The sequence below is a fragment of the Nycticebus coucang genome, chromosome 11, assembly GCF_027406575.1.
Source record: "Nycticebus coucang isolate mNycCou1 chromosome 11, mNycCou1.pri, whole genome shotgun sequence".
Classification (NCBI taxonomy): domain Eukaryota; kingdom Metazoa; phylum Chordata; class Mammalia; order Primates; family Lorisidae; genus Nycticebus; species Nycticebus coucang.
The window spans coordinates 54,208,244-54,220,822 of record NC_069790.1 but is presented as its reverse complement, the minus strand read 5'-3'; the positions used below and the strand labels follow the sequence as shown (position 1 = coordinate 54,220,822).

The 12,579-nt window shown below is 41.1% G+C and overlaps 1 long non-coding RNA gene across 1 annotated transcript in view; it reads right to left on the bottom strand.

Annotated features, from left to right (window-relative positions):
- Positions 1-2,584: 2,584 nt before the first annotated feature.
- Positions 2,585-12,579, bottom strand: part of LOC128598700 (uncharacterized) — a 43,407-nt gene continuing 33,412 nt past the window's right edge. Inside the window, exon 4 of the long non-coding RNA XR_008383685.1 lies at positions 2,585-3,963. This is a non-coding gene — a long non-coding RNA (uncharacterized LOC128598700). The remainder of the gene's footprint in view (positions 3,964-12,579) is intronic.

Sequence of the window (12,579 nt, the reverse complement as noted above, 5' to 3'; positions counted from 1 at the left end):
ATTTTACTGAACGGAGTAAAACTGAAAGCTTTTCCTCTTAGAACTGGAACCAGACAAGGTTGTCCTTTGTCACCTTTACTATTCAACATAATGCTGGCAGTTCTAGCCAATACAATTAGGCAAGACAAGGAAATAAAGGGAATCCAAATGGGAGCAGAGGAGGTCAAACTCTCCCTCTTTGCTGACGACATGATCTTATACTTAGAGAACCCCAAAGACTCAACCGCAAGACTCCTAGAAGTCATCAAAAAATACAGTAATGTTTCAGGATATAAAATCAATGTCCACAAGTCAGTAGCCTTTGTATACACCAATAATAGTGAAGAGGAGAAGCTAATTAAGGACACAACTCCCTTCACCATCGTTTCAAAGAAAATGAAATACCTAGGAATATACCTAATGAAGGAGGTGAAGGACCTCTATAAAGAAAACTATGAACTCCTCAGAAAGGAAATAGCAGAGGATATTAACAAATGGAAGAACATACCATGCTCATGGATGGGAAGAATCAAAATTGTTAAAATGTCTATACTTCCCAAAGCAATCTACCTATTGAATGCCATTCCTATCAAAATACTAACATCGTACTTTCAAGATTTGGAAAAAATGTACCAACATCGTACTTTCAAGATTTGGAAAAAATGATTCTGCGTTTTGTATGGAACCGGAAAAAAACCCATATAGCTAAGGCAGTTCTTAGTAATAAAAATAAAGCTGGGGGCATCAGCATACCAGATTTTAGTCTGTACTACAAAGCCATAGTGCTCAAGGCAGCATGGCACTGGCACAAAAACAGAGACATAAACACTTGGAATCGAATCGAAAACCAAGAAATGAAACTAACATCTTACAACCACCTAATCTTTGAGAAACCAAACAAGAACATACCTTGGGGGAAAGACTCCCTATTCAATAAATGGTGTTGGGAGAACTGGATGTCTACATGTAAAAGACTGAAACTGGACCCACACCTTTCACCACTCACAAAAATTGATTCAAGATGGATAAAGGACTTAAATTTAAGGCATGAAACAATAAAAATCCTCCAAGAAAGCATAGGAAAAACACTGAAAGATATTGGCCTGGGGAAAGACTTCATGAAGAAAACTGCCATGGCAATTGCAACAACAACAAAAATAAACAAATGGGACTTCATTAAACTGAAAAGCTTCTGTACAGCTAAGGAGACAGTAACCAAAGCAAAGAGACAACCTACACAATGGGAAAGGATATTTGCATATTTTCAATCAGACAAAAGCTTGATAACTAGGATCTATAGAGAACTCAAATTAATCCACATGAAAAAAGCCAACAATCCCATATATCAATGGGCAAGAGACATGAATAGAACTTTCTCTAAAGATGACAGACGAATGGCTAACAAACACATGAAGAAATGTTCATCGTCTCTATATATTAGAGAAATGCAAATCAAAACAACCCTGAGATATCATCTAACCCCAGTGAGAATGGCCCACATCACAAAATCTCAAAACTGCAGATGCTGGCGTGGATGTGTAGAGAAGGGAACACTTTTACACTGCTGGTGGGACTGCAAACTAGTACAACCGTTCTGGAAGGAAGTATGGAGAAACCTCAAAGCACTCAAGCTAGACCTCCCATTTGATCCTGCAATCCCATTACTGGGCATCTACCCAGAAGGAAAGAAATCCTTTTATCATAAGGACACTTGTACTAGACTGTTTATTGCAGCTCTATTTACAATTGCCAAAATGTGGAAACAGCCTAAATGCCCACCAACCCAGGAATGGATTAACAAGCTGTGGTATATGTACACCATGGAATGCTATTCAGCCATTAAAAAAAATGGAGACTTTACATCCTTCGTATTAACCTGGATGGAAGTGGAAGACATTATTCTTAGTAAAGCATCACAAGAATGGAGAAGCATGAATCCTATGTACTCAATTTTGATATGAGGACAATTAATGACAATTAAGGTTATGGGGGGGGAGCAGAAAGAGGGACGGAGGGAGGGGGGTGGGGCCTTGGTGTGTGTCACACTTTATGGGGGCAAGACATGATTGCAAGAGGGACTTTACCTAACAATTGCAATCAGTGTAACCTGGCTTATTGTACCCTCAATGAATCCCCAACAATAAAAAAAAAAAAAAGGAAAGAAAGAAATGTGAAGAAGGATAGAGAGAAAGGTGGGAAAGAAGGAGGAAAAGTCTCTGTAAGCTCTGTAGGGTTGGTTGCTTGATCCTTCTTAACTTTAAGGGGAGATGCAGATTCATTGTATCCCAAAAGGTTATTAAAACAAATCCCCTCCCCCACAAAATGCCAGTCAAGCAACTACTGAAGATCTATTTGACTTAACTGGCATTTTGTGGGGAGGGGATTTGTTTTAATACCCTGGTTTTAATTCTCAGTAAATCCCTGGTCTCAAAGGTCCCAGCCCAAGAAATTTCACACAGCAGTTTCCTACTTAGATTAGAATCAATGCTCATTCCTGAATCCCATCCCTTCCTATCTGCTAACTCAAATCGCTTCATTATTTCCCTCCCAGCAGTTCTACCCACCTAACACCTTCTCTTGGCACCACAGGAGTTTGTGCAGCTCACTGGGGCAAACAGCCCGTGTTCGTAGTGCATTTATAGAATGCAGGCTATAGAGCATGGTCACTAGGCATGATTAGGGCAATAGAAATTAGCCTAATAGGAGGGCACCTGTAGTCCCAGCTACTCGGGAGGCTGAGGCAAGAGAACCGCCTAAGCCCAGGAGTTGGAGGTTGCTGTCAGCTGTGTGATGCCATGGCACTCTACCAAGGGCGACAAGGTGAGATTCTGTCTCAAGAAAAAAAATTAGCCTAATAATTAGAAAATTGTCTCAAGAATATCTCTGTGGCCATTTGTTATCTGTAGCCACTACTCTTTATATCTAACAGAAAGTTTGAGTATAAGCTTCATGGGGGTAGGAACCATGTCTGTCTTGCTCCTAAGTTTCCACGGTATCTAGTAAGGACTTAACTATTTGTTGAGTTATTAAACATGACCACCAGTTCCATATGTCATGATTGCTTCATCTATAACCAGCAATATCACCCTTCAGCCAAATACCTTTGAAGTTCTCAGCTCCACTTGGTATTTCCAGTGGTCTAATTAACTCATCACAGACAGGGTCTAACCACTAGGCAAATAGGCAAAGAGTTCAAGTTCTATTTGACTCAAAGTAGTCTGTTAACAATGACCCTTACCCCAGTGAACAAAGTACCCTAATGGTTCACATTCTAGAACTGGACTATAGATATCTATGCCAATGTCTTTATTGTCAAGACCTGGAGTACAGAGAAGGGACAAGAAGGCTAATGAATTGGTGTCTCCCTCAAACTACTGCTTGTTCAGTCTTTACTAGAAGAAAGGATGAGCTCCACATGGGTAAAAACTAAGCAGGAGGACTACTGGGGTACTCAACCTATCCTCTGCAGTCATAAACTACCCAGTTGGAGCACCCAATTTATATATCCTTGTAGAAAAAAACAGGAACCCTGCAGTGCAAAAACCCTCTACTCCTCTATACTCTGATTACTCCCCTACTTTCCACCCCTAAGGAATTTATTGAACCATATCTTCCCATACCCACAGAATTCTCTCTGGGAAGAAGGTCTGGTAAATATATTTTCCTCTCCTTGAATTTCTGTGAATTTGTTAGCACGCTATTGACATTTTAGTGCCCTGATAGTTAGTCCCAAACAGTTGTTTAGCTGGCTTGTCTTTAATCTGACCCTGATAACAGTCATTCCTTGAAATGAAGGAGGCAATCTCATGAGAAACTGCAGTTGATCTTTCTCTTCTCGCAGGTGGTGGACAGCCCATCCATAACATCTTCTTGTTGGTGGTGTGCAGGGTCCAAAGTTCAAGGAGTTCAACAGCAGTGGTGGGAAGCAATGTAGGAAAAGGCTGTGTTCCTCCAAAGGAGTGGGTTTTCCTTCTGTCTCAGCAACTGTAAAATTGTAAGTCAAAGATTAAATAGTTAAGCCACTGCTCAAGTGAGGATCTTGCTAAATACAGAGCTTAAACAAGCTTGATGATGGATTCATTGGTGTCTAAGCAAAGCCTGTGGTTTTCCAGACAATGGGGTAGGGAGTACAGGAATACACAACTTTTATGCCTAAGAATTCCCTGTCCTTCATAATTTTCCTATACCAAAGAAAAAAGAAAAATTATCATGGAAATTTAATACAAGTGTATCTTTGTGCATAAAGCTAAGAAGAGGTCTAGGAAGGGATAAAATGAGAGAAAAGGAAAGAGAACTCAAAGAATTCAAAAACAGTTGCTGCTGCTTCATAGTATTCCACAGGGCTGACCTGAATGACAGTGATTATGTGACCTGAGTGAGAGCTGAATATTTAGGGAGAAACTTGGATCTAAGATTCTATGAAAAGTTAGAAGCATAGTAACCCAAGGCTTATGCAGCTCCTGGGCAATCGATATGATTGATTTCCAGAGTCTTTAGCAAAATAAGACAGAATGGTAATAATCTCACCCAAAGATGGCCTATGAAACATCACGATCTTAGGACATTTCTATCAAAAGCATCAAAGTGATGTATTATAGCGCCACTTCCAAGGAACTGGGGAAAGCTGCCAAGTCAATAACTGTCTTTGGCTGCCATCCTCTCCCTAGCTGGACTCCTCTGTCCTCCTCCCCAGGCTTCAGAAGCCTGGTGTCCATGTACTGTTATCTACCCACTCTAATTTCTTTACTGTGACAGACAGCAGTTAAACAGAAAGTCTTCATAGAGTATTAACAAGTGGTGACTTTAGTATGAAGTACTTGCAATTTATAAATGGAGTTTGTATATATGAAACTCTTAATTACTAGAATGTGGGAAGAAGAGATAAGGAGGGCATGTAAGCAAAAAATGTGGAGAGGCTTGACACGCTTCTCGTTGAATGTCATCATCATCCTACATCAGCCACCAAATTTCCAAACACTGGGCTCCAGCAACTTTGCCTCCAGTGATACTGGACAGCTAAGAAAAACAGTCCTGTCCTCAGAGCACACAGAAAAGGTAGATCCTTTAGAACTGACTTCCAGACCTCTAAAGAAGCTCCTTCCACATATCAATAATTATGTCTGCCTTCCCAGTTCCCACTCTAGTCCTTCACTTTGCAAATAAGAAAACTGAAAAGTGAATGACTAACCCCGTGTCACACAGGGACTAACTACATGTTTGGGCCAGGACTAAGCCCAAGCCTAAGTCCAGTCCCAGTGCACTAACCTGCCTAGGTAAATTCCCATGAACACAGAATGTTGTTTTTGCTTCAGACACAGGCAGGAAGATCCTACTTCTTGAAGTCTGGAGTAGTGTTTTGTTTGTATGTGGACAGTCATTTCCCCTTCCTTCACAACAATTTGGTTCAGTGGGTCTGGAGTGAGGCAGAAGAATCTGTGTGATAACAAGCTCCCTGGGGGACTCTGTCTTCTAGGTACAGGAACAATACCTACACTTGGTCACCTCGCTGCCTATCAGCACCATTCAGAGGGCTGGAAGGTCCCCCTGAAGGGACTGCTCTGGGGACATCCTCTCAAGCACAAACACCAAAAGGCTCCTGACCACTGGGTCACAAGTCAGAGCCCTGATAACAAACACCAGCCTTGAAATCTCAAACTAGGAATGCTTAGAATGAGCCAGAAAGGTCTCCTCTTAGACCTGTTGACCTCAATGACTTTGTGGCTGGCAATATCCCAGTGATACCTTCAAGATTCTCAGATAACCAAACTTCCAACATGTGCTGAGCCCCTACTTTGTGTAAGACTGTGTGCAGGGGGGCTGAGATGGGCAAAGAATAGTAAATCCTAGTTGTAAATAATCTATTAAGAAGATCAGACACATTCATTTTAAAAGACATCAACATTACAGAGCGTGTAGTTGAGGATAAACACAACAACACAGATTGGTGCCATATCAGCATGTCTCTTGTAACTTAATGATTCTCAACCCCAATTCCTGGCAGAATTATCTGTGGCAATTCCTAAACCTCCACCTCAGGGATTTATGATTCAATGAGCCTGGAAAGAGTTCATAATCTGTATTTTTAACCAGCTATGAGATGAGTCCCATTCAGCCAGTTGGCAAATGGGCATTTGAGATCGTTATAGTATGTTAAGGACCAGGCTATGAAGAATCCAAGGGAATCTAGGTTGGTTATTTCTTTATACTAAGGGTTTGCTGCTTCTCAAAATTTTTAACCTACTCAAACTAGCCTGTAGAACCCAGGTCTGTTTAGTTTTATTCCTCTTAGGTCAATGTTGGCCTATTCTATCTTCCCACTTTTACAGCTTCCTACTCAAGACCTTCTGCATGTAGCCATTAGGAATCTGTTTTCTGGAAAAGGGCTCAGCTTTATTCTTCAGGAAACACACAGGCAGAAGCCTCTATACAGCCACATATTGTATGATTCTGTTTACATGAAATGTCTACAATAGGCAAACCCACAGGGACAGAAAGTAAATTAGTGCCAAGGGCAGGGTCAAGGGTGGAATAGGGGAACAACTGCTAATGGACATGGAGTTTCTTTTTAGAGATGATGAAGACATCCTAGAATTAGATAGTGGTAATGATTACATGACTTTTGTGATTCTACTAACACCATCTAGATTATCCACTTTGAGGGTGAATTTTATGGTCTGTGAACTGCATCTCAATTTTTGAAAAGCCCATGTAGAAATGTGGGCACCACATAAAACACACAGGTAGGCCACCTGGTTCCCTAGATCCTCATGACTATTAGGTGATGTCCCCAGAGCTAGAGGCAGGGCAGGTGATGACAATAATAGCTACTATTTATTGTGTACTTGTTATGTCACAGACACACATTACACACAGTACATGGTTGTTTCAGCACATGGTTATATCAGATGAGACATCATAACCAAAGATGTAGATGGTTTTATTATCATACTATTATTACTAACATTTCAAAGATGATAACATGAAGGCATGGTGAGTTTAAATAACTTGACCAAATCCACAGCTAGTAATGGGCAAAACTGATAGCTAGGAGGTAGGGCTTAATAAGCACCAAGTGACCCTCTCCCCTATGTCACGACCCCATGAATGGGATATTCCTGCCATTAGATTTGTGAAATTTAGAATAATAATAATGATGACAACAATGTTGCTAAGATTTACAGAGTGCTTTCCATGTTTAAACCCTCTGCTAAATTCTCTACATAGATTATCTTACGCAATTGTCACAAAAACTCTGTGAAGTATACTTTTGCCATCCCCAACTTGTAGATGTTTAAACTGGGGTAGAGAATGTTTAAGTAACTTGACCAAAGCTACACAGATGGCAAGTGATAGAGCCAGAAGGCAAGTGATAGAGCCAGAAGGCAAGTGATAGAGTCAGAATTTGAAAACAGATCCTTCATGCTAAGCTAAGCTACTACTTAGTCAGAGATGAGATGCTGCAAAGGACAGGACAACCAAAGGGTAAAGTGGCCCCTGTGTAGTATTTCTTGATATACAAATCCGCTCATCTTTCATTCACCTATAAAGACATGGTGCCAATTTTCTGCTAGTACTAGAAGATGAAACAAAGCACCAGAGCAATAATAAATGGGAAATGACACTTTGACTCGATGCTGGGAATATAATAGAGGGTGCAGGAATGGACGAAGTGGAGACAGGCTGCCTCACCCAAAGGGGCGGCTGCCATTCATCTCCAACCCCCTGCTGCCAGCTAGGTGTATGGAATAGTGCTGCCGTGTTTTCTGAGACGAAGCTGGAAAACTAGATTTTTGCATGAAATCTTTCAGTTTTTAAAAGATGGCAAAGAATTCTAGAGACTCTACATGGCCTAGAGCAGCCCACTTTCAACACATAGTAAATGGCCTCCTTGAGCAGCTCTGTGTGATGAGATTTGGGATTTGAGGTAAAAAGGGACAGGGGGAATCAGGAACACTCCCCTGTGGGGGGAAGGGAAACTTCACTTTGTAGGCCAGGGAAAGCCAAGCTTTGTTTTGTTTTATTGAAGAAGGGAAAAGGACCAGACCACAAAGACATCATTCGGGGTGATGTGAAGGTAGAATAGCTGGGAAAGACAGTTGAAACAGGCAACCAAATGGGAAGTAAGTGCATTTGTCAGCCTCCTATCAAGGCAGTGGCAATGGAGGATCTTCCCTGATAAATGAGATCTGCTTACATCAAAAGGGTATTTACATGCACTCTACTAAATAGCTACGACAGTATTTGACCTTGAAAAAGATTATCATCATGAAGAGGGAAACATTAGCTACTGTGATGAGGAGAGCTAGGAGAGAAATTGAGGTTTCCGGATACAACTTGACTGAGGTTGGTCTTGCCATATAAAAGGAAAAGAAAATGTTCTTGGCTGGGGAGGAGACAGCTTTAAAACTATGTAGGAAAACAAAAGTGAATGAGGGAAAGAAAAAGAACATATGTAAAGAGAGCAGGCATTAAAAATTAAGAAGAAATTTGGGGAACCAGCAGGGAAAAACAATGAGGCAATGAAGAACAGTGTAGGTCCCTACAGTTTAGATGCATGCACACAAGAGATCTCAGCGCAGGCATTTTAAAAAGATGTTGTCATGAAGGCACCAAGAGATTGCTTTAACAGAGACAGGACTCAAGAACAGAGGCCACTGTGGGGGTATTTCAAAGGAGCAAAAGAAAAAGAGGGCCAAACTATGAGGAAGGATTTTAGTGATCAGAGACCAACAGGAAAAGATGAGTCTTAGAGATGTCAGAAAGGAAAATATGACAGGATTCTGGAATATTCTCAGAGTGAAAATAAGTTCTAATCTGTAAAAAATACAAAATTCTCTCTCCATAAGTGCTTAAAAAGCAGCCCTGTGGAGAGCCAAAGATAACACCAAAGCTACATTCCGAGGGCATGAGGAGGAGAACACAGCTAGCAGAAAGTCCCCACAGGGAAGGAGTGAGGATTTCAGTCCTCGCCAAGCTTGGTTTTCATTGGTTATAACATCATCCAAACCGGAATAAAGTGTTTGACAGAACGGACTTTTCCAGAGGTAACGTTGTGATGGCGTGGAACATTCTGGGAGGACTGCAGGAGGCAAAAGGCAGGAGCAGAATGGAGGAGCCTTCGCCACACACATGGCCCAGGGCTGAAAAGGACCAACAAGAACGGTAACAAAATATCCCATTTAGAAGCATCAAGTTGTACATTAAAAGGGAAGAAATACAAGGTGGTTGGAGGAGGCAGCATCACTGACAGCAACAGGAAGGGACTGTCATTTACGAGTGTGTTGTGTAATGCCTGGCATCCGACACACAGTATTCCACTTAAGTCCCACATCAGATAGGTAAAGTTACTCCATTTTGCAGGAGAAAAATATGTGGAGGCTATGTAAAATTGGTTACTTGCTAAAAGCGACATAGATAGTGAGTTTAAGATCCAAGTCTTGTTGGATTCTCAAGCTCATGCATTTTTCCACTACACCACAAGGTTGGACTAGGAGCTGCCTTCAATCTGGATTACTGCAGAAGCCTTCCTAACTGATATCTCGCTTACTCTCTCCAATCCCCCATTCAAGATGTAAGCAGATTTCATCCCAGCGCTATCCTGTTCAAATCCTGTCAAGAGGTTTCCCTTGATCATTCGATGGAGTCCAAACTGCTTAGTGTTCCCTACCAGGTCCTGGATCTGGCCCTGCTCACCTTCCCAGCTGCATCTCAAGCCCCTCTGTTGCAGGTAATGATGCAATGACTCTGAATATATTAAAGTCCCTGGAATGCACTATGTTCATTCTCACCTCCAGGCCTTTGCATACTTTGTCCCTTATGCCTGAGGCACTCTTCCCCTTGTCCTCCTAATCTTTCCCTTTCAGCATTCTAGGCAACAACAGCCCTTCTCTCTCTACCTGCTCTGATAGTCCCATATCCCTTCTACTGCAAGCTACATGAAGAAAGATCCTGTTTCTATCTAGTTCACCTTTGGATCCACAATAACTAACACATGCCCTAACATATCATAGGTGCTAAATACATACGTTTTTAAATTGAAAATAAATTTGATGGGCAAGGCTGCCAAGGATTACTCAGTCAATCTATCAGTAGAGGCCTATCATGACACCAAAGCCCTTACTCTTGATGTCTGTAATTTATTGCCCATCCCTAAAGATTTTTAAGACATTTCAAAAAATCTAACAACAATTTATGGAATTTATGCTCTATGTTCTTCCTGTGCTCAGATCTATGAATAATTTCACCAACAAGACTTGGTTCTTGTCCTAAACCAGCTCACAGTCTAGTGGAGGAGCCTTCATGTTGCCAGAATGATACAATTCACAGGATTGAGCACACAAGGGATCCTTGGTAGTTTGTTAAATATTTGGTAACCGCCAGTGGACCCATTACTTGCTCCTACAAGACTTTAGGGCTTGAGAGTTGAGACTGAATGTTGGTCATCATCATCATCCCAGCACCTAGCATAGTGGTGAGTATATAGCAACAGGCTTAAAATAGTCACTGCATGTCCCCCTTGTGGGATGTTTTCTTTTTCTTCCTTTCTTTCTTTCTTTTTTTTTTTTTTTTAAAGATAAAATTGTTCAGAAAAAAAAAATAGTCACTGCATGAATGAAAGAATAAACAAATGAACAAACCAACAAGCATACAAGTCAAGTCTTGGAATAAAGCTTTGGAATCTGGGTCAGTCTCAGCTGGAATTCTTCTCTATCGCTGAACAGATAAATGACTCAGTGACAAGTCCCCTAGAGAAAATAAGCCCATTAGCGTGCACACACACACCAGACTGCACAACCAGTGGAGTATGGGGACAGGGAAACGAGGGGTAGGATAGGATTTTACAAGGTTTTCCAGTCCCAGCCCATCTTCTCTCCTGTGTCCTCAGGTTCAGAGGGAGACACTGTGGGGCATTTCTACATAGAATATTGATGTGGTTTCAACCGACCCTTATAACCCCAAACTTGCTCACTGAGGCTCAGCTACAGAGATAGAGCAATAGGTGAACGGGTAGATAGATCAATATAGTGTTCACCACATGTTTTCAAAAACTATTAAGAAAACTCTCTGGTGACATATTATTTAAAATGTATATAAAATTGGGCTTGGGTGCAGTGGCTCAGACCTGTAACCTTAGTACTCTGGGAGACCAAGGCAGGTAAATTTCTTGAGCTCAGGACTTCAAGACCAGCCTGAGCAAGAGTAAGACTCTGTCTTTACTAAAAATAGAAAAACTAGCTGGGTATAGGGTGGGCACCTGTAGTCCCAGCTACTCGGGAGGCTGAGGCAAGAGGATTACTCAAGCCCAAGAGTTTAAGGCTCCTGTCAGCTATAATGATACCAGGGCACTCTATCCAGGGCAACAGAGTAAGACTTTGTTTAAAAAAAAAAGAAAGAAAAAGAAAAGAAAGAATGAAAGAAGAATAATCACCAACAAATAACTAACTGAAACAAAGATATTTGGCTAGTTTCTATGTCTTTCAAAATTAGGACCAAATGTCTAAACAGAAATAGCTACCTAAATAGCATCCCTTGCCTACACACACTCCTGAAATTTACCCACTGCCAGTTTGTTAGTTATTTGAATAAATATTATTTCTGCCACACACTTTAGCACCAAATAGTACCTTGTAGTCAGTTTAAAAAACCTTTATCAAAGTTAGAGTACGGTATTATTTTGACACCAGACAGTCCTTTGCTTTTGTGTGGAATCACTGTGTTGCCTGAACAGCGTATGATTTCGCTTTTGTGCAGACAATCAGCAGGTCATTAGTGTACCATACAAATCGCCCTGGACTCAGGCTGGAACCCTGGGGAACTGAAGCCATAATAGACTGGAGAGAAGATATGGTGTTGCTGACAGTTACCTCTGATGGCAGTTAAAAAGGTATGATTGCAACCATATGACAGCTTAATACAACAGATCCCTGAGCTGTTCACATGGCAAATTCTGATTAATGATGTCAATAATCATTATGAATTTTTAGGTTTTTGTGGAGTGCTCTATTATATTCTACTATGAGAGTACAAAACTAACAAGCTCTTTATGAAACAACCATATTTTATCATTATTTTACTGCCACTGGTTTTACATATTGGTGAGCATGGATTTATTTGGACCTAGAATAGGGAGGGGGGAGAGTCTTGCTGCATATTTAGAAGGTTCATGAAGAAATTTTGCACAAGAAAATGAGTGTGAGATAAACTGAAACTTGGTATGTGAGCCAGAATTTGCCACTTTTACACACATACACACACACTGAGACACACACAGGATGAGGTCTGTTTCATCATATCCACATCTGGCAATGATGTGAGCACAGTGAAAAGATTTCAGGTTCCCTCCAGAAAGCCCTGAGGCTATAAGAAAAATCATCCTACATCTAATAAACCCATCTTAGATATATCTCCCATATGGTAAAGCCCTGTTTTGCTTTATTTCAACAAATTGGTACTTGGATTCCTCTCACAGCTGTTGCTGCTATTGTTTATGATGCATTGAGCCCTGGCAATGAGGGAGACAGTCAGGTCTCCCATGTTACTGGCCTGTGTGAGCATTAAGTAATCTCAAATGAGGAGTCCTGAGTACTTAGGATATTTAAC